Genomic DNA, 22,075 nt, shown 5'->3' with positions numbered 1-22,075 from the left:
AGAACGCCATGTTGGGCGCACCAGGTTCCTGCAGAATCACGTGGCGAACACAAAACACTCGTTACAGCAGACCACTAAGTGAGTGAGTGAGTGAGTGAATTGAGAAAATATGAGCGGCAGACTAGTCGTTTTTCAGCCGGGGCTGGTCCAATTAGCGATTGCACGGAAAGAGTCGAGTCGAGTCAGAAGGTTCGAAACAGTTCTTTTTAACCAGAAACCTCCAAGTAATGGCGTTGTGCGTTTGATGGATGGACCATTAGCAGCGCACAACAATTTTAATTTGAGTCCCGATCGTTCCACCGAGTTAGGAAATACATATGATCGTGATGAAATAAATTCATTAAAAAAATTAATGTGTGGTAATAGTGAACTGGTATAAAACACATAGTTTATTTTGCACCATTATTTTACGCTCATGAATATTATTAACAAAAGTAAATTAGTTTGAACAATAATAATAGCTCGAGCTTTCCAGTACCTTGACCTCAGCAATCAATCACTTTGAGAAGTTTAATTTATAAAATAAACCTCGAAATTTGAGTGCTGTATATCCATGGGCGATTTGGAATCGTGAAATATACAAAGCAGAAACCCGCTTGATGTAAGGCTGCAAGAAGCTTTAATATCAGATTTGAGAGGGAAAACCGAGGTACATCTGCGGTGTTCAATCGCTTGAGGGCATTGGTGCGCCAATTAATTGGTGGCCTGGCAGACCTTGCGAGGTCAAAGTTGAAACGTGACTTGGATGCTGCTGTGGGTAGCAACACTCACTCGATTATACTCTGGTAGAGCTGCCGGACAAAGCCTGGCTGCATGGCATGCACGGCCAATCAATAAATATCTCGGGCTAATCCCTGCGAATGTGCAGAATCATGGCTGGCCGTATCTCATCGTTAGTAGTGCTGCAGTCTACATCAGATAAAATTATCGCGCCGCGCCGCTCTTTTATATGCTGCTGGTTAATACTCGGCGTACTCTTGGACTGTTAATTGCGCGGAAAACGCCGTGTGGCGTCCGCCGTGCCCACCAGATTAAAAAATAAATTCACCAAATCTGTACACATACACTCGCATGAGCCGTGCCATAAAGGTTGCCTGCGCGTGAATTTATTTGTCTGATTGGATCCTGTGTGCTTCTGAACGTGGCATTAATTTGCTCCGCTGAAAATTATTGTGTGTGCTTTTAATCAGCATGAATTCACGGGTTTTAAGTTTGTTTTTATAAGCGATTTCAGAGTCAGGAGGGAGTTGAACGTGTCAAAATATATTTAATACTAATTATTACTGTGTTTATTTTTGAGAGTGATACAAATTGAAGAACCAACATTTGTAATTAACAAAATGAAACAATTAAATATTTGCAAATAAAATTAAAATAATCAATTAAAACGAAAAAAAATCAGTGCTTGAACCCCCTTCATATAGACGATGAAATCAGCATAAAGTTCTACGAAATAAATTTTGCTTTCCATTTTGTTGGTTTCCCACATTACTGAGAGGAAAAATGAATAGACCGGCAGCCATATTCTTTCCGCCGCACGCAAAACTCTGAATACAGAATTGATTGCGGACGTGGCTCTATAAATCACAGCATTCCGAGTGGATTTTGGGTGAAATTATCAGCACCGGACGGAAATTTACGAGCTTGTTCAGCTCGCCCCCGGGGTCTTCATTATTTTTTTTTCGCATGCGGCCGGCAGGAGTCCATTTTTCAGCGGCAAACCGTGCTGTGAAGCAGCGTTCCGGACCATTGGTCGCAGCGGCGTGGGCACCTATAGCACATACATATATCCACTTAATTGTGATGCATTTGTCTAATGGCGGCCTGTGCATTGGAGGGCGACCCTGGCGTGTCCAACAGCCCGGAAAATGACACAAAAGGGGGCACGTGCCGGGCTCATCACGGCGCCCATTCTCTGCATGCGCAAGCAAACATCCCCAATGGATCAAAGGGTGGTGGTGCTGGAGCTGAGTGCGGTGCATGCTGCGGATGTTTAGTCCAAAGTGCTCTATAGCTCGCTGCAACACGCGAAACTCGAATCTCTGCATGGAGTTTTCCTCTGGGGCCTCTAACGGCGCAAATTATGCGATGAGCTGGTGTGTTGGCGCTCGCCTCACACTCTGCAGGTTATTCGATGGCAAAATAAGGAGCGTTTTAATTCGGGAAAACTACCGGCTCGTTGCGGCAAATGTACGGTTAAAAAACTAAGCTGTGTGTTTGTTTAGATTAAGGAACCAGTTCGACGATTATTCAAACTTGCCACCAACACATAAATCATTTAAGAATAAGCCTTACCTTCTCTTTAGGGTGCTTTAGCAGGTGGAACCTGAAACATAAAAATTTCAATGTGAGTAATTTTAAGGCATAATACAAGGTTTGATTTACAAAAAAAAAAATACGAAGAAATTAAAAATTTCATTACATTAAGTAACCAAATGAATTAACTGTTTTTAAGGACCCTATCAATCTGCCAATGATTATTATTTAATTCGATCAAATCTATCATCTCTCATCCAAAATATTGAAAGAAATTCAAAGAGATTAAAATTCTAACTGTGGAATGTAGCTCATGGAAAATCAAATTTAAAAATATTTATGCCCGCTAAAGAACAACTAACGAGAGTGGCTATTAAGGCGTGATGGATTAGGTGAGTCCACCATCCATTAAACTACTGATATTTTTATCTTTAAAAATGAAAAATATTTTAGATTAATTTATTTCAACACGTTTTCCACCGAATCGACAAAAAATTTTCAAGCAGATAAAGAACATCATAGTTAGCTCATGCTGTGCACTTGATTCCCGGCGCTTTCTTCACGCATGTGACGATAATGGGCCTTTAAAAGGATCCATAAATTTTGATTCCCACTAATTGTGGCTCGGCGTGTTTTGCGTAATAAATTAGAAAAAGCCGTTCCAGCTAGAATTATGAATTGAAAACAAGAGCCATTTCTATTTGGGTAATTAAGAGGCTGAGCTAGATGTGTGGGGGTCAAGTCCGTTGATGCCCCTGAACCCACGCGGGATGCGCGCATTTCCTCTCTAACAGAATGACAGACGGGAAATATCATAAACTATTTTCAGTTCAAATTCAAAATGTTGTCCGAAGATTTTGGCCCCAGAAAAGTTTCTCTTCTTTAGTCCGGTGTGGAATTTGCAGCGGTAAAAGTAATTTGAGGTGATTTACTTCTACATAGGAGTGCATTCCACTTGCTGTCGAGGAGCAAAATCGTTGCTCTTAAACGTAAAAAGAACGCACGGTGGATGTCTGGAATTGCTGCGAAGGGAGAAGGAATTTTTATTCTGCTCAAAATTGGAGCAGTCGGACCAACAAATATTTTGAGAGAGCAATTAAGACAGTAAATACATCCACGAAATTGCAGTTGATAAATTCCCGGGTGAAACAGGTATTTCCTCGCCTGCCATTTATTTCGAGAGCGTATATATACACTCTGTTGCAATTCATGCTGCGTCGTGGATTGAATTTTGAAATCTATACCAAAGGTATAATCAGATGTATAAAAGTGTGGAAACCCAATAAATATGGATTTTGAGTGATATATGTTTGTTTATATCGTTGCACACAGTAGGAGCTAATTGCGCAATTGAATGATTTATGTGGATATAAAATTAAACTACTGCTGACGCTACTTCTGGAATCCCATCCTCCTTTTGTATAGGAATCGTAAAAATCCTTGGAGGTTGTCTCATAATTTCACAGAAAACAGAATAAAATCGTTTGGCTACTGCTGCGCTTGCAAGTTTATAGGCCGCTCTGAGCAGTAATTTAACGCCTCTCACTTAATAAATTACAATTAATATGCTATTTGCTATTTTCACTGGTTTCCCGCGATATCATTTCGCAAACAGACCAGTGAGGTTTAGCAAGGAATGCCAACTTCCCATTTTTTCAGGTCATTAAACGATGATGAGAATCAAGGAGAATTCAAAAGAAAACATTCCTTTCCAATAATACTCAGTTCAACAGATGAAAAATCGCGACCAAGCTTCTAGGAACATGAGATATTATTACTGCTTGAGCTCGATTCCTGTTTCTCGATCCGGAGTCTGTGCTGCGGTTGCCCTTAGGCCTCGCGCGCGAACGATAATTCATACGGTCATAAATAGAACTGCAACAGCACCCACATATTTCTTGCGCACTCTCCAGCAGTGAATTAAGCCCTGGCAAGAAGTTAATGTTTTTTGGTGCGTGTTCTCCAGCTCTGGTGACTTACAGCCCTGCGTGTGACACCATCAGCCCTTCCAAAATTATGAACCGCCGCTCTCTGCCGCCAATTTATCTATCTGAGGGCAAAACCACGCCGGTTCTGCGCCAAATCCCTAACAACAGCAACCGTCGAGCTCGCCAAAGTTTCCCTGACTGGAGCAAAAGTGGGTCTCAAGAGTAATATTGTGTGAGGCAGCTTCTTAATAAAATGATGGCATTCAATTAATTCGAGTGCACCATTTTTTCTATCCCTTACAACTTTAGCAAATCTTTGGTATTAAATTATATTTTTGATTTTGCTTTCTTTAATATTCAATTTTATTCAACGAACGAAAATATATAGTGTTTGGTAAAAAATTAATTATAAAATGATAAGCCATCAACAGACGTCAAATTTTAGTTTTGAATATTTCACTGAAATTGAAGCGTCTGCCTGCAACGGTACCGTTCCTCACTTGTTTTCTCGCCGCACTCAGGCCCACGATTTTCTCCCTTGTTTATCGGCGGGCAAACAAAATAGAATTGGCGCAGATAAGTGAATGTGTGTTCCTTTTGGCCAGCAGCGGCAATATCCCCTGAGAAAGGATAAGTTACGGGCCAAGTTGGTTCAATAATAACATTCGAGCCAGCGCCGAGTGGAAAGGAGCACACACCGCTCTCTTCTTTGTTCCATCTCGGTTATTACAAATAGGGCTATATTTATACCGTTGGCCATTATCTCGGTGAAATATTCTCGCAATGAGACATTTGGGCGCCGGCGAAGACAAGCAAAAGCATCGCAATCCACACAAAGGCCAACATTAAAGTGCTCGCTCGCTCAGCTCGAGCTGCAGAGAGAAATAAAAAGCAGGGGCGTCTGGAAAGCAGGAAAAGGAGCAAATCATTGCCGGCCAGGAAAAAATACGCAGAGTAATGAGGTGGAAATGGAAGGAACTGTGTGCGTGCGCGAGAGAGCAGCAGCTAATCTCGCTCGCCAGACAAAGAAAAATAAAAACGCCGAGTTGGAAATTCTTTTATTTGGGAACTGCGGGGCCAGGAATGCGCGCGGTACACATCACACACGAGATAAAATGTTGCGCAAAAGGGGCACTTGGCTCTCTTCTGACTCAAACTGCTTCGCTAGCTCCTTGCAGATTGTGAGAAATGGCTGTTTTCGTCTGCGAGGAATTTATTTTCTCAGAAGAGTAATATTCACTTTCCTCGTTACGGTGAGAGAGGAGAAATTATTGAAAACACTCAAACAAGGGCATAATATAGCGTTGATGTAACTCAATAAATAAAATAAAAATTGAGTGGAAATTTAACATCTTTTAAAATTATGAGACGCACGTGACGAATTTTATTTTGCCATAATTTTCGTTGATGAAAATCTTAGATATTTCATATTTTTTGTGGTTGATATTTTGGTGGTAAAAGATTCCATCTTTCTAGAACAAAACACCTGTCTAACTGTACAATTTATAACCAGCATGCAAATTTTTGTTCCACTTCAGCCAGATTAGGAAATAAAGCGAAATAAAATTTGCCATGGACGCTTCTGCCCTGGGGCAAAACTAGTTGCTTCAAAACTCACCGCCCCACCAGTAAAATATGTAAATTCACGAGCGCTCCCGTCAAATCCCAAGTATGAATTATGGAGCACCTAAACCCGCTTTTGCCAGTAAAAAACTGATGTATCCCTGTCACGCTGTAAATGCAAATTCCTATGTTAATGAGGTTTAAAAATGCAGCTTTGACATTGAAAAAGCTGCAGCTGGGATGAACTTGATCGGAATACACAAATGGAGTTTTGCGCGATCAGGAAACGAATCTCTCGCGGCCATTGTTGCACATAAATCGGCCAGGGATTTGCTGAAAGCTCCACGCAGCATCAAGAGGGACTATTGTGCAATTGCATAAATCAGCGCATGCATCCTTTTTCCGGAATATTAAATTCGAATTTGCCATAAATCAGCAGCAAGTGTTTTTCCGCCTCCACCCTCCCCCTCTCTACACTTCAATTTCCAATTCAATAAGCAAGTGCAATAAAGGAAATTTGAATGAAAAACGCGCGTGTATGAGAGCATGGCGCGCGCCGCAGTCTAAATTCGGCCCCATGTGCATCCGTCTGGTCGTTTTCAAATATTTATTTATTCTTCATTTAGCACCCCAGAGAAGCCGCACGGCGCTGTGGCTATACATGCAGCGCCCGCGTGTCTATTTATTTCCACCGGAGCTGTTAATAAATTCTAATCTCATTTAATCCCTGGTCATTCTTCATGCGCTTAAAACCAGTTAACCAGCTCGTAAATTCAGCGCCGAGGGAAATTAAAAACGGCGCCGTGCCTTTTAGTTTTATGGAATGGGTGGACACGGCGGACACTCTTGGATTATTTGGTACATCAGCAGCGCAGCAGCAGCTCTTTCATTTCTGCATCATGGCGTCCGTGCGTGTAATTAAAAGTCAAATTTTAATTGAATCAAAAGCGAGCGGGCATGGCTGCTGCGCGACGTTTGCGCGCAGCACATAAAATATTTCGGACCTAATCTACTTTTTGATTGTGTCTCCGCTCACGTCCAAACGAGCTCAACAGACGCATGTCCGCTTATAATTGCGTTTCGGACCTAATTAAATTTGACTGTGAGAGCAGCAAGCTTTTTACTTTTAACTAGACAGCAACATTGGGGACATCGATCGTGTAAATTAAATTCACAATATAATATATATTTTAAAATATTTTTCTGTTGTGATTACACTTTCAAGAACGGATCTTCCAATATTTTTACTTTGAATCGTGTTTGAATTTTTCACGATCTTCAAAAATCGAAAAAAAACTATTGAATTGATTTTTTAATCTATGAGTTTATCGGTTTTATACGCAGCTTTGCACGTAAATAAAATAATGAAATGAAACAATAATATTGTCCTGCTATTGTTATAAATTTGCAGAGTCATCCTTGAATTAAAATTTTAAATTACACTAGTTTATTTTGACGACAGCAATAAAGAATTAAAATATCAAAATTATTAATCCATGTTAATATTATGCACTCAACGAGTATAATGAAGTCATTACCGCATTATGCCGCATGGAGGTATAGGAAGTTATATTTGAATAATAATGCACGCGCAGCTCTTAAAATGGCATACGTGGGACTGCTTTTCAAAAACCAAATTGCTTTTCGAGAGAGATGATTATTCCACGCGGCAGCAGCGAGTGACGCGTCTGCAAGAAATTTTTATTTCTTCAAAACGGAATGAATAAGCAATAGATTACACGAGTGCTGCTTGGGTGATAAATAAGCGGCCTTCTCAGGCAACTCTTGTCCAGTCGACGCGAGATGGAAAACCTGTTTTTAGCCAAGCCCCGCCAGCAGCTCTTTTGGTACAAAAAGAATTTCCAACCACGCATCACCAAGCTAAAAAAAAGCTGCAACACCGCGGGTCTGCTGGTGGAAATAACATGGCCGTGAAAAGCGATCGTAATTCAAGATATGGACAGCGTCGCGGCCAAATTACACCCAAATTCACTTTCAGCACTCTTAAATTTTAATTGGCGCGCAAAATTGTGTTTGCTTGGGATTAGTAATTACGCTTGATAGGTTAGAACGATTATACTGAAGATGAGCGTCACCGCAGGCGGTGTGCGGATTTCAATTAAAAATTAAGAGAGAGTCGTGGGAATTCCTGAGCAGAAAACGTTTTCACACCACACGCACTTGTCGCTTTTATAGCACTATGAAAGAGGAATGGCTCATTAGAGCGAAATTTGAACAAGCCATCCGTCATTTTTGTGGCTGATATCCATCTTAATTGCTTTCCCTGCTCAGAACATTCACGTGCAGCGCTTTTACTGAAAATGATTTATTTTGGCTTTGGCATATTTTGACAATTTTAATTAGTCCTTTTATCAGGCCGCGTCAATCTGCTGCCAGACTTAATTTCAATTTGAAATGAAACTAAAGATGCTATCGACTCTCAAGGCGAATTATATTCCTAGCAAAGTACAAACTCATTTCATGCAAAACGCTTCCAGTTGCACAAAGTCGAAAAATGTGCGATAAAAGTCGAAAACTCTCGCGTGAGTTAATTTCCCGTTTGCATAGCAGCCAAGATAAAAACAAGTTATTTTTCGTGTCTCCATTGGGTTAAATGCAGAAATTATATTTATCTGTTTCAGTAATCAGCCAACGTTTTTACTTGTATGAAATTCAGAATAAACCAACCGCACGCTCCCTAGCGAATTCCTTCATGAAAACAGAGTCTACATGAAAATTAAGCCAGCTCGCTCTTTTGATAAAAATGCTAATCCGGCCAGTTTGCGCGTCTGAATTAATTTTCTCGACCGTTCAAGTGGCCTGCTGAAGAATTTCAAAAGGCAAAAGCAGCAGCACACTCGAGACGGTATTTGGCTCGGTGCCTGTTGAAAAGCCAGCGCCAGAGCTAGTCGGTGGACATCTATTGCACGCATCGAGAACTGAGAGTTCGATTCACCTGCTGCACCAGCGACAGTGGAGAACTCACTCGAGTCAAGCCCGATTTTCTCCGATGGGCGGTTTCTAGAAAAATATTTTTCCTTACTGCTCAGGAATCTCAAGGAATGTCTGCTCCAGGTGACAAAATCTATCCTGGAGGTATTATTTCCATGACGTATTTATTGCTCTCTACCTTTTGAATAAAAAACTGAGTGCGATATCTATTGATTTATGGCCCCTATTGATTGCATAACAGGGTACGTGAGCGCATAGGGGTAGACGTGACAAAAGTCAACGTGCCACACTGCTGATGCAGCCTTGAAGGACCAATAATGCCATATTATATACATTTTCTAAGCTTTTCTGTGCTGAATTACCCGACACATTTTCTGATTTCAACTTCAATTATTATGATTACCACGAGAATAGCACTTTCGTCACCATAGTCACCATTTGCGGTCAATAAATTAAATAAACATATCATACACGAATGCTTATACAGGTCTGCTTTTATAGGGTCAAAATTTTTAACCAGGATGCGTATAGTATTTCCCTAAAAGCAGGTTAATTTTTCTCCAGCGGAAATTTATATAAAGCCATATATCCATAAATAATTTTTCATTGGTAATGAAAATATTTTCTCAGCAATTAAGGAAAGCATTGACGAAAAGCGATGTTTGCAAGATAGCCCGCGTGGTTGAGTTCTCTTTTCACTCGCAGCGGCTGCGAGCAATTGGAAACAATTTGATGGCCGTAAAATTCACTTTCATGGCAGAGACGATGATAATTTTATATATGAAAATGTATGTATGTGGTATGTGAGTGTGTAAAATAAACCACCTGTTTATGAAATGTTTGGAGAGTGAGAGAAGCGGCGAGGTAGTTGTACAGTGGCTTTTGATGGGTGATTTGGTTTATTGAATGACATCATAAGACTAGAAGTAAAGTGGCAATACAGTTAAGGATAAGTGCGTTTGTTATGGGCCGCAGCTCTCTGTGTATGCCAAGTCGTCAAAGTGGCCGTAAAAACACAGTTTTAGACCAATGCGAAAATAAAAACTGACTGACTGGAGAGCACCCACCAGCTTTTTCGGCGGCTCGCGCCGCTCCTTGTGCCGTTGGATTGCGGGGTTGAAGCCCATTTGCGGGGCTGCCTGCTTATTTAAATATTTGATCATTTTAGCCAGCACCGAAACAGGCAGCAGCAGCAGCACCCTGCCATGCCGCTATGATTTTATCACTGCCGATTTCCGCGCAGATTTCCAACCCGCCTAAAAATAAGTGGCTGCTAGCCAAATTAAGATGTGTGAGCTATATATAAAGCCACTTGTACATTCGAAATTGCGTCGTAAATTCTGGAACTCACTGTAATTTGCCGTGAAAAAAAAATATGAAAATTAGCACGAATGGTTTATCTTGGGGCATCGATTGTAATAAATTTCAAAGATGCTGGTGTCAATTCCGCTACGTGACAGTAATTTCTGCAACGCATTCGACGGAAAACATTCCAGCCAGAAAAGATAAAAGTTTTCTTTTCCAATTGTGATCCTTCTAGAAACCGCAGAGCTGCAGTTTCCATCTGAAAAGGGGATAAAATATTATTGGTGACCCCATTTTTAATGCAGTGTCTCAGGCGTGCCTGTATATATATGTATGTATGGGGACAATAAATACATATCCCAAAGGCTCTTTCCCCATTTTCCGAAAGGAAAAGAGATGCAAATGGCTTTCGCAGAGCAGGAGTTATTCTTCTCCATAACTATTACAATAACTCTCGCAGCTCCTCCCTCGGCCTTTATTTCCTTTTATCTCTTCTTCTGCTTCTTGAGCAGGCCAACTTTTCCATCTCGACTCTCCCTTTTTGCATACTTTGCATCGAATATTTGCTCCGCGAGTGAGCAGGGCACTTAAAAGCACTGAGGGGATCACCATTCTCTGTGCTGTAAATAACTTTTTTTCAATTGTAGCGAATTTGCATTTTTTATACGACGCCGACGCCACTTTGCACTTTGTTAAATTTGCAGAGGCGAGATGAGCGTTCTAACGAAAAAAAAGAAGAAATCAATTTAGTAGTTTTCAAAATCATGTGAAGTAAAATTTCTCTATCCTTTTTCTCTCTGCTGCGACAAAATTTCCTCTAAATAAATTTGTATTTTCATGTTTCTTTTAGCATGTTAATGCTTGCACGGCATCCCGCGGCAGTATTTCATCTCCAGTTTAATTTGAGGAAAACGTGCTGTTGTCTCAGAGGGGATGTTTTAATAATTCCTGAAGACGTGCTGATATTATAAAAAGAGTCAGACGCAAACGCAGTGCAGCCAGCAGCGGGCAATGTTTTCTCCTTAATAAAAATAGGGGAGTGAATTTAATAAAAGACGCCATTTATGTGTTGTTTCGGGAACCGAGGAAAAATGAAAAGAGGCGAAAAGAAATTTTTCAGCTCTTTCCTTTCTTCCTCGGAGCCTTTCAGTCGAGGCACACAAAGGGGTGAAAGCGCCTCCTGCACCCTTTCAGGCAGCGACATTCTCTCCATTGAAAAAAGCGCAGCAGTAGGATCTTTTTGTTTGTTTTCCTGTTCTCTGTTGGCTGCTGGCCGTTCCGGCCGATAAATCTGTGCGCGCCCTTATCTCAAATGAACATCGCAATGGCATGGAACAACTTCATTTCCAAAGACCCATTGCATTACAATAAGTCAGGGACCATATACAGCGGGCAGACTCCCCCACACACACGCACACCAAGGTGGATTCATGTTTAATACATAACAGCACACGCACACACACGCATTTGTGTTGGGAGAAACGGTACCATCCAATGGGCAAGAAAAGAGTCGTTTTTCTGAGGGTAGAGGGAACGCCAAAATACTTTGGAACGTGAGTTTGAGAAGCTCAGTTTCAAAATTGTTTTCTTAAAGAAATGATGATTATGTTGAAATGTTATTAAGTTGCGCCTTTTTTGCAAAGAACAAAACAGAGAAATACTTTCAACACGGTCGATTAAAAATGGCTAGTAATAGGACTTATTTTTTATGTAATATCCATTATAAAATTTATTTTACGGCTGTCAAATGTGTACATATATTGTTTAAGTCTGCAAATAGCATACAAGGATTGTTAACAAATTGTTAATATTATTTTTAATTTTCTTAACAGGCAGCCTGAGACAGTTAACATCTTTTCCACATTTTGTTTGCCGTGTGCAAGAAAATTATGTGTGACATTTCTTCCGAAATAAAAACTTACATGATGATTTAAATTAAGAAAAAAAGTTTTTTCCTCACCAAAACTATATTCACTAACACGCAATTCTGAAAACTAAACTATCGAGAGTGTAAGGCGAACAAATAGAAATTGTGCTTCCGCTCGATAGAGATACAGGAAAGTATTTTAAAAATGTTAGTTGAAAGGGTGCAGTGGCAGTTCCGGAGCTCGTGCTGGCGTGTGTTTGTCCCCTTCGCCTGCTGGTGTATATTGAAAATAGTTGTGGTGAATGAAGCTGAGAGGTGTGGCATTACGTACGCACACAGTTGAAAGCCAAATTCATGATGTGGTGCGGGCCGAAGGAGCCGAAAATAAAATATCCGGCAGCTGCCTGCGTGGAAAAACTCGGCGGTGAATGATCGCGCAGCAGCGGTGGTTTTTTCGACAATGTTTTTCATCGCGGCTGCAGCTGATGAGACATTCACGGCGATGAAAGTGAGAATCGAAAGCAGAGCACTTCAAAGAAGCTCCAGCCGCGGCTAAATTAAACACTGTGACAAATGAGATGCACGCAGCTACCAAAAAAGATTTTCTCTCTGGGATGAGATTCGAAGAGCAGAGAAAAGAAACTAAGACAACACCGCTCGCTCGCGCTTCCTTTTTATCCGCCAAATGAAAACAAATAAAAGCAGCCTAGCTGACGACTTATTTATTGCGTTGGAAGCAAACCAGCGCGGAATCAAAAAAGAGAGCCGCCAGCGGCACCACCGCCTCTCAATGAATCAATTTGGGCTTGACTAATCGCGAGCAAATCACCGCAGCCCGTGTGAATTAGTATAGGGTTGTGAAAATGGTTGCCAAGTGCTTATAAACAAAAAGCTTGCTGTGGGATATATTTTCCGTCTTAAAGCGTATTTTTTATGAATAAAGCCATGTTTACCTTTTGAAGTAACATTTTTTATTTTCTTAATGTTATAACTTTTTATAATTTTGGACAATTATACAATTAATATTTAACAAAGGTCAAGGTAGATTCAACAAACTTAAATACTCGGAATATATTCGAGTTACACTTTTACATTTCATTTTATATGCTGAAGTGATTTGGCAAGCAATACAAACCGATATGAGAATTTACGAAATCTAGAAAACTGTCAATATTGTCTGAAAATATAGCAGACGTACATATAGAAGTGAATAAAATAAACTGTCTAAAACCTGAAAATAAAACTGTAGGAGCGGGCAGTAAATTTTTTGGTGAGGTTTATAAAAGTTTCAGCAGCACAGTTCCATTCGGTATGTTGCGGCTCTGACTAAGGTTTACGAGTTCACCAGCAAATTTCCACTTTGTTTCATGTCGGCAATAATTTGAAAAGCAGTCGGCTGCTGCGGTGGCTGGCCAGCCGGACAGCCTGCTTGATGGCCAGTGGCGAAAACTCGTGCATGCTTCGCAAAACCGCACGCGGGCCAGCGCCCTTTAAAAGCGATGCAATGAAATTTGGCCTGCATTATCGCAACCGCAGCCGGCGAATAGTAAAATCCAACGAGGCTATCGTTCAAAATAAGTCCGCCTGCTTTGGTGGCGTTTGTGGCTTCCAAATGTTTTACGCACCCGGTCTTGGGTGTGTGAGTGTATGTTTTTCCTGTGCAGGAAAAGCGAGAGCAACAGCGGAGCGACAACAGTAAAAAAGAGAGGAATCGGCTGTGGGTGTCAGTCAAGTGAGTTTACGATGACGGAGCCATCGAGGCCCCATTAACATTAGGCCTTATGGCGGTTATCACGACCAATCTCGGCGTGCTTGCTTTGCACCAGAGCCCTCAGTCCGGATGTTGAGAACGCCAAAAGCGCACAAATGCACGAAAATGCTCCGTGGTGAGAGAGAAGTTTTTCTTAGAGTGCGAAGGGCAGGCGAAATGGAAATTCGCGCAGACCGACAGGTTAGTAACAACTTTCGGCGCTCGTAAATTGCGATAATTCGATTTTAAACTCGGGCTAATTAGTTTCTAAAAATGGAGAGAGCTGCTGATGGAGTGCGGCTTGATTTTATTTTAATTGGCGGTGACAGACGCGGAGAGATGTGGAGAGCTTCTTCTGATTAATCTCCGCCAGAAGAGCGCGGCCTGATAGCCTTGGCGTGCGTGTTTTCGGGGCCCGTGCACGGACGCTAGCTTTTTGTTTGCAGCCCATTGGTCCCGCCCGAAGTGATCCATCAAGTGAAGAACCTGCTTCAGAAAGCAGCTTTTGATATCATTGGTGGCCGAACAGAGAGCCATTATTATTATTATTTCACTCGCTTATTGCGTTCGGGGAATTGAATTAGGTCTGAAGACACACACGCGATCCAGGTAATTTCGGAAATGGATCCATTGCTGTTGAAATTGCAATGAATCAAAGATGCTGTTCATTATTTTAATCGAATACGTGATTTTGAGTGAAATTTGATAAGAATGCGTCCAAGGAAAAATAGCTTTTAGCGAGTACTGGTTGAGAGCAGGGGGAACACGCTGCCTCAGCTCACGGCCATTGCGCTTCAGCTCGCGGCCATCATGAGCCGCCGCTTCTCCCACAGCAGGCGCGCGGCACCCACCAGCGCCCACGTTTCAAATTTTTTAACAATCACTTTTCACCCAAAGGCCTTAAAAATTAAAAAAAAAAACAGCAGAAAGTTTGAAACTCGTGATTCATTTAGTGCATTGCCGGCCATACATGAAAGCCGGAAATTCTTTTGAGGGAGAAATGTCAAATATTCTGAAGTGTAATTGAAAACTAGGATCATCAAAAGTCAGCAAGCCTATTAAACGATTATCTTTACTGCTCTTTTAGCATCTCAAGGAGTTTAGCGTGCTTAGTGTGAGTAACAAGTTAATCCCAAGTGCTGCTTTTTGTTACACCCGGTCAGATTGCCCAAATATAGAGATTTATGCAGCACTTAAATTGAAGTTTATGAATACGAGCTCATAACGCCGCAATAAAAGCGGTGTAAAATTCAATTTTATTACACCCATTTTAATGCATGCTGAAAAATAAAATTCACGGACACTTAATTTGGCGCTAAGGATGCAATGATACGGCACGAAATGGAATTTCATCCTTTTGAGCCGGCCACCTGTCTTCATTATAAAGACTCGAAATCCTTTTTGCTCTTTCTCAACTGCCCTCGCAATAGTTTTTATAGTACCAACAATGAGTACTCTGAGGTCGTTTTAGAGCTCGCTGATGGTGCATCAGCCCCTAAAATGCGCATGTTTTAGGGAAGGGGGTGGAATTGCCGCTGCTGAGCGGCGTTTGAGCATGGCGGCGCGCATGCCCACTCCACAGGCCGGCCCTTTCTATTGATTTGCACCCCGCCGACACAGAGAGGGATGCGGGTGTGTGTGTGTATGATTTTTATATGCGCATTATACTGCGTGTTGTCGTCGCAGATCAACATCCATCCAAACACTAAAAACACTTGATGTACGCACAAACTCGCTTGTTCGACATGCAAAACCTAATTTTCACCAAACAACTCACTTAACAAGCAAAAACTGATGCAATGAATGGCGAAGCATGGTATAATTGGATCCCGTACAGCAAAACTGAGCTACAGACAGAATAAAATCGTTGGAGTTTGGTTTTTGAGTAAATAAAAATATCACGTACATGATTTGAGTTCATATCAGTTGATTTCAATCTTTTAACCGCAGGTATACAATATACATCTGTATAAATGGTAATTAAAACAATTTCCAGGAAACAGTTTTGCTAAAAATTGCTTCTGCCTACAATAACTTTGTATTAGTTAGTTGACTGGAGACTGAATTTGACACGTAAATTATTCAAATAAAGTATAATTTTTTTATTTTTGCATAACATATATTTTTAAAATATTTCAAGAGAATAATGCAAGCTGCGCACAGGAAAATTCAAATCTCACAACCATATAAATTTCACACACAAAACTCCTAGAATCAATTTCAATTCTAACTTTAATTTAACTTGAATAGATATAGACGAATTAAAGGAAATATGGAATTGATCGAAATAGCCATTTCATGTAAATATTTAAGCGCGGATTGCCAATAGAAATTTATTATTGTAATTTCTTCTGCAATGCGAAACGCGTGTTCCTGCTCGGCTAAAGGTAGATAGTTTAGTTTTCTGAGACCGAACTCCCCAACCATCTAAACACAGCCTCCCTTTTCTTCCGCCTCTTCTTTCTCTGACAAACTTTTCCATTTTCCATTAAAAATTTCCCCTGGGAGGCCGCGTGAGATGGATCCAGGCTGCTGCTGAACTACATATCTATCTGCTCTCCTTCGCTTTTCGTTCTCTACCGCCTCTTTTCTTTTTGCATGCCTAAGGGATATAGTTCAATTACACTTTCCCGCCTTTGGGCTCTTTTCTTCCGTCATTTTGCAAACACGCTGACGCGAACATATTAGACGGCCGCACACATGCGTCAAAATATATCAAACCATAAAACCGCAGTATGAGGTTCTTTTTACACACTTTCATTGCCTAGAGTTATACCTAATGTGCATTATTTGGCCCCACAAAAAATATTGCAAAAACCACTCTCGCATTTTTTTTAAAGAAGCTTAACAATTAACTTGTTATTTATTATGCATGTATTTAGTTATTAAAATTTTCTTTTTAGGACAACTGCTTGAAAAGATAGTTTTGTTGCAAAGTTTGGTGCTATGGATGTTTGGAAATAAACCACCTGTGATGCACTTAGCAGATAAAAACACACACGCGGAGCAGTAGCAGAGCGGTAGCTCGGGAAAGTTGGTGTTCTTTCTCGGGTAAATTGCCCCATTCCTCAGCCAGTGAAGCATTAAAACAAAACGGCTGCACGGGAGAAATGGCCGGGAAAGAAAAAAGAAGCCGTAACTTAGACGCACGTGTATGAAAGAAGAAGAAAATTGGAAAAGGGATTCTGCGAGGCCGTAAAGGGAAAAATAACGTGCGCGCAGGCAATCTTGGGAATGGGCCATTTATTTTTTTCTTTATTCCTCTTTTACCCCAAGTTTAAATGACTCGCGAATAATAAATATTTGCATCAGCCTACGGATAAATGATTTTGCGTGTTACCACGCTAGCTAATTCAATCATTGTGAATATTTGCGAAAATGTTAGAACATTATTTAATAGGAGAAAGATAAATTTAACTGATTATATAGAAATTGTTTAGATAAAATATTTATACAAGGGAAAAAAATTAAATCGGTCAGTAACTTTTATCAATCCAGTTACTGAGCCCTTTTACATAAATTATAGTGATATAGGTAAAAAATACATGTTTTTCATGATATATAATTTGAAAAACAAAATTGTCATTCTTTGTGGCAATTGAATAACAGAATTCCTCCTCGTTGAAATTCAGAGTTATTTAATTAAACTCATTTAGTTTACTCATTCTTGCCATAGTCAATGCATCAAATATTATAATATTTCTAGGAATTACAAATTTTGTAGCAGTAATTTGTGTTACATTTTCTCTTTTTTTAGAAAAGAAAATATTTAATTTTTTCTTATACAGCATGCGACTCTTTGCTGGTTGTGGACAAAGTTATGCATCACGCTCAACAAGCTCGTCGTGCAGTCTGCATATTATCAGAAATTCCAGGCGTCTCTTTTCTTCACCCGCCGCCTTCACGCGCCAAGGCTCTCTCTCTCTCTCTCTCTCTCTCTCTCTCTCTCGTCCGCTTCTTTTTACTATTATTCTTTTCTTTAGAATTCATGGAATTCAGAGAGTTGAGCAGAATTCTTTTCATGCTCAGCGAGGCAAAGCCGAGAGGAAAAGAAGTCGTGCAGGAGGAGGAGGACATTTTATTATTCCTGCAGAGAGGGTTGCTTTGCTTTGCACAACTTTTGTGCGTAGATTTACGATTATTTCCCGACACATAATAGTGACCCCATATAACAAGCGTCGTGTGCTCAGCGAAAAAGAAAACGCCGACTTTCCAAACACGCACTTCTTTTCAACTCTTTCCCCAAAAGAAAAGCGTTCCTTTTCACCGACAATAAAGTGGGCATAAACAAGCCGATAGTCATTGTTGCGACCCCCGGTAATATTTATCGAAACTGCAGTTTTCGTAAAACAAAAATGGTGTTTTGCGTTGCTTTCAAAAGTCAATGCCTCGAAATAGAAATACAAAATTGAAATGATTTTTATTTGGACTTGACGTTGTTTGGATCACAATTTAGAACCTAATTTATTTATTTTGCTTCCCTTTATTCTGCCGACGAAATTATAGTCTCAAATGAGCAGTTCAAAAAGAGAGCGCGAAATGGGAGCGCCATGCAAATTCAGCGACGAGTCGAGCCGAGTACAAGCCTGAAAGGAGTCTGTCTATATGCGAGGCGCAGTAAAATTAAACTTGAGTGTTGAGCACTAAAAAATTACGATCATAATGCAGCCACATCTTCATACACTCACCCTGAATGCTTCTTTTAACCAACAAAATTGGCCATTGCTCTAATTAAAAGTAACCATTAATTAGAAATCAATCTCTCTGTGCAACAAAAAGAATTCAATTTAGTCTGACGCCTCCAAAAACGTTTAAATAATTTTTCTAGCAAACAATTTTTGTTTTTTGCGTACAATTAGAAAGAGTGAATATATTTTTAAATAATTTGCAATGCTCAACTCATGGAAAATTTATATCGACTGAACACATTAGATATTTATAACTAAATTCCAAGTCAAACTAACAATATTCTCCAATTATGCAGAGAGGCTGAAGTGAGGAGTTCCAGCACACAAGGAGCGGGAAGGGACCCACCGAAAACGAGACCCTCGCCTCCCATTGGGCCATTCATCATGTCACTGACTTGATGAACGAGTGCCGCTTTTTTAACGAACCAGTTGTTACGTTGTAGGCGGGGATAAAGGCCTTGGCGCGGTAATTAATGGTTATTTCCAGCATGATGAAGTTGTCTAGGCCGAAAAATACACAACAAAGCCCCAGCAGGAATCCGAATGTGCCGCTGCTAGTGATTAAGCCCTCAATTCCAATTTATTCCCCATTGTGGCCCCCGCAGTTGCTGCTGGATGAGCGTAATTTTTCCTCTGCGAGTTTAATTTTTAATGGCTCTGATGCCGCCTCTCGTTATTCTTCCGCCACCCCAGCACTGTTTTCCATGAAATAGTATTTTCAGCCGATGCACTTCACAGATGTTGCCGACTGATATACGAAAGCCGTGCTATAAACAATTATAATCATCCTCCTTCCTGACGTGTCTTAATTTTGTGCGTCATCTAACGACCACTTTGGAATTATAATACATATCAATTGGAATGAGAAGATTGCCTTTTTTCTCTCCTGATCCTATTTGTTAAGCATTTTCGAAGCAACTGATTCCAATTTTAACCATTGTTCGATATGGTAGAGCTGTAAATTTTAGAGGGTTTTTTTTTTTTTTTTTTTTTTGCTCTTTTTATCCTTGTCCGTCCGAGGACCGGGAAGGGCGCGCACTGCACTAGCACGAATGCTGAAACCCGGGTCCCAATAACACCGCGAACGGATAACATGGGCGCACCAGGCCGCACAGGGACCCAGCCCACTGAAGGGCCACTTGCCTCTGTTTCGGAAAAGAAAAGAGTAAATTTATTATTAGACCATTTTTCTGTGCAAATTAGTAGGCTTTAAACAGTTTCTGAGCCGATTATTTAAACAGTTTCTAGAGAAATGGTTTTGCACGTGTTTGTGATTAAAAAGTAGTATTTTTACTGCAGAATATTACGTTTTGGTCTCATTGTCAAAGATATTAGTAATTTTTGAGGAGAACTACACCAAATCCAACCAAAATTTTTTAAATATTTTTGTAATATAGACTTCTTATAATTTTTCTTCTATATATATCTAGCACTCACAAAAATTACTCGCAGTATGAAAAAATATCAAATATATGCATTTGAAAGGCGTAAAAATACTGTTCATTAATTTTATTTTTAGCAATTTTCCACATCATATGCCATCTTCATCGATAAATGCATCAAGTAAAAATCTAGATTGCAGAACCCTTTTTTGTTACTTAATGCATTGCACTGTTCAATGTTGCAAACGAGCGTCCCGGTTTTAAACGATAATCTGCCATTTCACAAGCTGTAACGACCGTTTTTACCAAGCTGGGGGTGCAGCAGTGCGCTGCTGCTACTGCTGAAGAATGTAATTGAATTTCACAAGAAAATAGTAACTTTCACCCTTTGCTGCCAAGGCAATTTGCCTCGAGGGGCTCTTTTTCTTTTCAAATGCGCCATTAGCTAATTCCAAACGCCACTTGAAGATTTCGCCCGTGTAAGATGCAATTTCCTGGACCGCAAGTGCAGATCGAAAGGGTGCAGCGACTTGCCTTTATAAGCGAGGCTTTTGCTCTCCCGTTTTGTTCGCAGGTCTGTTGAGCGTGACCCGCGTGAATTATGCTGTTCATTATCGCAACTCCTATATAGCACGCTGCCGACGCCGCGCCGAGCAGCTCTTCTTATAATTACACGCATTCATATTCTTGGATACACACTCTACACAGCCATTTGGGAATGTGTTCCTGCAGAGCAGAGCGCCGCTCCGCCTTCGCACCGTATACATTCATTTCACCCACCCTCTTATTCTAATTAAAAACAGCATCTTTAATTAAGTTTTGTGAGTTATCGCTGCGTCTACCAGGGCGGGGCATCTCTCTCGACAGGTTTAAAATTAAATTAACAAAGGGTTGCTCCTGCGAAAATTCACAAACGAACCTTCTTAATCGAAAGAAATAACGTCACACGCGGTAAAATGCTTAAGAATTCATTTTGCTCAATTTTTAAAAAACAGTTTTTTAAAAAAGCTTTTATCTTGAGTAAAATTATGTAAGAGATAATAGTAAATTTTATTGCAATTCAGATTAAACAGATTTCGCTGTACTGTTCTCATGTCCAATAGTTTTGGGAAAAGGACAGTGGAAAAAAACGTTAATTGTATATAGGAATTAAATTTCTCCAAAATTAATCGTACTGGCCCTTAAAATATAAAAAACCTAACCAAATAAAAATAAAAGATTTTTTTATATTTTTCTAAAACAGTTGCTCTCGGAGAGATGAAAAGCGGGATTTTTATGTAATTTGGGGTAGTAGAACAGATGGAACATACCATTTTCTTAACAAAACTGTTCTTAAAATTTATATTTTCCTTAAAAATGCTAATTTTTAATCACGGTCAAAGAATATTTAAAATTCAAGAAAGAATATTTTTGCCAAAGTAAATTCGTGACAATTAAGGGGGAGATAATAAATTTTAACAGTAAATTGTCGTTTTCTCCTTAATTTTGGTTAATTATAAAATATTGTGATGTAATAAATATTCGATTTAGTTCAAGTTTGGTCGGTTATAAGTCAACTATTGTAAAAGTTAATTCGTAAAGACACGTGTAATTGGTTGGCATCTACAGAGCCAAGAAATATGTAATTAAAATTTTTATCTCTGCAGTGATGTCTATAAACTTGAAAAAATTTACTCCCTCATCAGGTACTAACAAATTCAAAAGATTATAAAATGATGGTTATTTTATTGGAAATATCCTTTTTACAGAAAAATTGTTTTATTATCTTAATAGCGCTGTTATAAATTAAATAAAGTACTAATTTTAACCTTCATTAAGTTTTATAGTGCGTATGTTTTGCTGCGAGATAAAATTATTAAGTTAGTTTGCCTTTTATGGAAGGAAAACACACTAATTTCGTCGGGCCTCTCTTGTATGTTTTAGAATTTCACCATGGACGTCGGGCCATTCCTGAAGCAATTTTGCTGCTCCGCACAGGAAAGCGGAGGGTGGGAAGCCGGGAAAGACAGCGGCAGCGTTATAAACACTCGGAGGTTGGAGCCATTAAGGAGGCATGTTTGAGATTCCTCTCTCTTTCTCCGTGCTGCTGTTTTGCATGCACCCCTCATTCAAAATGTTTGTTTTAAAAGATATTAAAACGGATGTATTTCTTTCTGCCGGCGTGCCTGCTTCTTTTCCATTCCACGCGAATGTGCAGTGAATATCAAGAAGAGCGCACTCGCGCGTCGTTTGCATAAAATAAGTCTGCTACGAGTCTCTTTTCCCAAATCCACCGCTCGTTCGGAAAGCGCTTGCTTGCTATGCCACGCTGGTGCGCCGAAAATCCGCCCCCAAGTGCACATATTTTGGAAATCGTAAAAGATCATGAAGTCACGTATTGCTTG

The 22,075-nt window shown here is 40.1% G+C and overlaps 2 long non-coding RNA genes across 3 annotated transcripts in view; one reads left to right on the top strand and one right to left on the bottom strand.

Annotated features, from left to right (window-relative positions):
- LOC135937056 (uncharacterized) overlaps positions 1 to 22,075 on the bottom strand; it is a 201,504-nt gene that overhangs the window by 13,394 nt on the left and 166,035 nt on the right. The window contains exon 6 of the long non-coding RNA XR_010574429.1: positions 2,296 to 2,326. This is a non-coding gene — a long non-coding RNA (uncharacterized LOC135937056). The remainder of the gene's footprint in view (positions 1 to 2,295; positions 2,327 to 22,075) is intronic.
- Positions 1 to 22,075, top strand: part of LOC135937059 (uncharacterized) — a 96,260-nt gene that overhangs the window by 59,562 nt on the left and 14,623 nt on the right. Inside the window, exons 1-2 of one of the 2 annotated variants that reach the window (XR_010574437.1) lie at positions 13,607 to 13,822; positions 21,615 to 21,742. This is a non-coding gene — a long non-coding RNA (uncharacterized LOC135937059). Of the gene's footprint in view, positions 1 to 13,606; positions 13,823 to 21,614; positions 21,743 to 22,075 lie in introns of those variants that run through there. The other variant, XR_010574438.1, reaches the window with a different exon arrangement.

Source organism: Cloeon dipterum, chromosome 2 (genome assembly GCF_949628265.1).
Source record: "Cloeon dipterum chromosome 2, ieCloDipt1.1, whole genome shotgun sequence".
NCBI lineage: Eukaryota > Metazoa > Arthropoda > Insecta > Ephemeroptera > Baetidae > Cloeon > Cloeon dipterum.
The sequence above is the reverse complement of the archived record's forward strand: the minus strand, read 5'-3'. Positions and strand labels throughout refer to the sequence as shown.